Here is a 4,714-nt window from a genome sequence, read left to right as displayed (position 1 = left end):
ATATATATATATATATTGTACAGTAGATGAAATGAAACAGAGTAATATTTATACCAGAGGTTAATAACATGAAAAGAATTACTTTAGGAATAATATTTATACTTCTATATATTTACTATTTACATATATGTGTATATAATGTATATGTATAAATACATATATGTATATATACACATAAAACACATAATAGCCTTAAAACGGGCAATTTATAATTGCCTCCGCGCGTCTCTTTTTTATACGAGAATCGTATGTAAAAAGAACTTGTCTGTATATTTCTGTCTGAATAATCTTCTTTTTTGTAATTTCGAAAAGTATTGGAAGTGAAATGTAATTCTTTTTGTGTTGTACTTAAAATATCCAAAAGGAAGCTCGTCCTTCCATCATCCGGCAAATCAGGAAGGATGATTATGAGCATGATTGAGTAAAGATTGAAAAGTTCCAATTGACTAACAAAAAATAGACTGCCGATGATTGGACGAACTCATCGATTAAATCCTTTGACATTGTATGACAGCTAAGTTGTTAGTTAAATGGCAAACTTGCAATGAGAGCAATATTTGCGCTGCATATGCAGATTTTGTTACTAGAAATGTAGTGAGTAACGATAATGTTTATTTTTCATTCTTAAGAAAAGGGTCAGACAAGTTCCTTGATATTTATATTTTGAATTACTTTATGAATACAATATAGCATTTAATTTTATCGTGTTTTTCTTTTCCCCTTTTCATATCCTTCTTCCTAAATAAATCCATTTATTCAATCAGTATATTCAATTACCGAAACGTTACGAAAAAACTATTTTAAAAGCAAATATATGGGATAAACCTCGGGTTAATCAAAATTGAGATTTGTTAAAAATAAAATTTCATTTCGTAAAGTAATAAAATATATTTTATTTATTATAAATTATAACTTTATAATTTCTAAAAAGAAATATTGCGAAAGAATGATCTCACTGTATTGTCAAATCAATATTACTTGGAGAAGCAATATGCATGTTTAAAAGAGATAATAAGTGAGACTAAATCGATATATGAATAAAATTTTTGAGAAGGACTTGCAAAGAGATGACTGGCCATGTACCAAAACCTTCCTCTTGAGCCGTGCAGATAATAGAGGAGATTTTTACTGCTTTCAATAGGGTAGACAATTCATTGTACTATTATTTATGATGCACGTAGATCGATTCTCACTCTCCAAATTTGGTTTATTAAGTCTAGGAAGATCTTTCCCTTAAAAAAATATGAAACAGGTAAGTGGAAATTTCCAATATATATATATATATAGTATACTAATAGATGGTCGAAATTAAAACTTGGTGCTTAATGTATTTCTATGTGAATGTTAAATATTTTCCGGTTTTAAAAACTTACATTGTCAGACTTAAAATGTAATTTTAAAGATTTCAAGTTAATAATTAAATTAAATTCTTGGGTAGATCAATATCTCAAAATATTTTTGAAAGTGATACAACTCAAACATTAAGTTTCCAGAAAAGAAGCAAAAGTACTTTTTAACTTGACAAAAAATTATTGACTAAGCAAATAATATCTACAATATACAGAAAATGTATTCTTATCATTATTATTAAATATCATTTTTTATCGTTTCATTTTATAATCTTTAAAAAATTACTCTCTTTGATCTGTGATAATTTTGATAATTTTTTTAAAAGTTAATTGACAGTTTACTTTTGACTTGGGATAATGTTTACGTATATTATTTATATTAACTTTGTAATGACTCGTTTGTGATAATTAAAAAAATTATGTTTCTTTTAGTTATGTCACTTTTAAAGTAAGAGAGCGATAATTCATAATCTATAAAGCACTAAAATGGAACATATAGCACACACAGCATTAATTAAACTTTCAATATACACTGGACTACTCTTAATTTAAAGTGATAATTACTAAAATGAGACAACTTATTATTCGTAGCACTAATTGTAAGTTCCATTATGTGACATTCGCGCTGCTTCCTCTACAGATCGCACTGTGCTTCATTACATCGAATTTGCATGGTAAACACGTTGACATTGATGCATTACGTTAAACAATAAAAATCAAAACGCGAATGTTCACCTTGTTCGCCATCGCATCCGCGTTGCGTTGCATTAGATACACGCGAGTTGCATTCGCATCACGTTTTCCGTTACGTCGGCATTACGTCGGCATTCCGCTTCACAGCTTATGCCGCGCATTGGATTATGTTGGGGCTACATTACATGCCAATGATCATATTCACGTTACACTGCCGTTAATTTGCGTTCTTATTAATCAACCAATTTAATGCGAGGTTACTTTTTGCGTAGACGTTTGTGCAATATCGTACACAAGCGAAAAATATTTGTGACTATAATTGCACGATAAAATATTATGGTTAAGAGCAATCCATTTTATACTTATTATTATACTTTATGGAAAGAACGATTTGTTAAAGCATCTAAAAATTTAGCTAGGCACACATCCGGAAATAATTTTGTTGAACTATCAAAATATTTACTATCAAAGCATTAGTAATCTCAAACATAAAAAGAAATATTTACTATCAAAATATCAGTAATCTTAAACATATCATCAGTTTGACCTATATAATTATTTTGATGGCCTAACAAAATTATTTTCAAATCTGTATTTAGCAAAATTTTTAAAGACTTCTGCAAGGACTATTAATCTTTTTATTTGCGAGTATATCACATTTCGTATACGTTCCACTTTTCTTTTACCAATTGCAAACTGCCGTCAAATTTGTTTATGCCGCGTGATTATATGTTATGTCCGTTGTACAGCGAACGATGCAAAAATTATGCTATAATCAGTATGATAATTCAATTGTCGTCATTGTCATAGAGAATACAATAACAATGGCACAGAAAAAGTTTAGTTCATCGAGATGTTTAATTATCTGTCGCCGATCGTGAATATTTCCGCTTGAATATTTCATTGCACTGTAATTATGATGTACTGTTTTGCGAATATGTTTTACTATCTAAATAGGAATGTACGTCCTCGTAAAATCTAAACTTTATGAAACTCTTGATTTTACGCCAAGAAATATTGAATGTATCATTAGAAGATTTAAATGCCAGCGAGGATTTAACATTTGCTTTTATTAAAAGTGATCATTTAATTTAGCAAGTGCTATAGCAAATCAATATAGAAATATGATTTGCACAAATGCGTAAACCCTATATAATTGTTAATACTTTCATAATAGAAGATAATCTTATACATATGTATATAAAATTTTTTGGGAAAAGGATTATTTGATATATTAATAATTTTGACATATACATAACGTAGCCTTTTAACAATATTTTAATTTTTTATTATTTGCAATTAGTAATGAGAATTAACGGAAAAATGTCACAATACAGACACCTTTTATCGATATAGGCACATGATTTATCGGTGCTTAATTAACGCAATCATTTAATGGATTGAAAACGTTGTGTCATATAGAACAAATGCTACTTTATATTTGAATATTCTATCTCTCATACACACACACATAGTGATGTATTGTGTTATATTATACACACATATAATGAGTATTCATTACATTTTATATACATTAATTCTATATTATGACATCACATGTCGACGTGAAATTTAATAAAGCGGCTAAAATTACATTATTATGCTTCAGGTTACATGCAAATGATCATTTATGAAAGAGACATAGAATTGTGAAAGATAATATATTGAAAAGTTAAAAGATTAAACGAAGAGAATGTTAAAAAAAATGCGTTAATTTCTGCTAATTTAAGACAGTAAAAAGATGCGAATGAAAATAATTAATTTGCTAAATTACTCGCTAAAAATATTCTTGTCAGTAATTTATCTATCGCTATCATTTCAAAGCATGAATGATCTTTCGAGCAGCGTAACATGAAAAATGTATATTGATAACATAGTAACATTATTTACGCTATTAAGAGCTTTTTACACACTTGCACTATTCATCGATTGATAAAAATGAATATCATTGGTGCCATTGATTTCCGCGAAATGTAGACTTTCGAATGGTGCAATCATTTGCAACTCGGGAATGACGTTCAGTGCATTCGACACACATGTCGGGATGCGCACACATATATTGCACCACACACGGATGTATCCAGTTTGTTTGCATCATTTCGCACGTGATTCCGGCTATGCTGGTTTCAAATGTAATCATACGAACGCATATAGAACGATAAACATCGTTTTGTTTAACGGATTTATTAATATATAATGAGAAGAATTCTCACGTCTATGTGAGCAGAATGGCAAACTTCCCTATCACAACATGAATGATATATTTCTACAATGTATCGATTTTTTTCAAAAATATTCGAACAAACAACAGCTTCTGAAACTTTAATATTTTAATGTTAACATATAAATAGATAATAAAATTCTCATCTGTTTTACTTGAGATACATTTTTTAATCAAATCTTTCTTTAATCATTTTTTTACTATTCAAAATATTTAGATGCTGTTATGTGGCATATAAATGTCGTGCCACACGATGTATAAAAAAAGTGGGGTCACTACATACCTTTTTTATCTTACACATACACACACACACACACACACACACACACACACACACACANACACACACACAGTACAGCCGTCGTTCGGCGCCTCTTAGGCCACGTGGCATGATACAACCAAGCTACAGCGACTATATATATATATATATATATATATATATATATATATA

This window comes from Atta cephalotes (assembly GCF_000143395.1).
Source record: "Atta cephalotes unplaced genomic scaffold scaffold00009, whole genome shotgun sequence".
In the NCBI taxonomy this organism is placed as follows: domain Eukaryota; kingdom Metazoa; phylum Arthropoda; class Insecta; order Hymenoptera; family Formicidae; genus Atta; species Atta cephalotes.
This window is presented reverse-complemented; position numbering follows the sequence as displayed.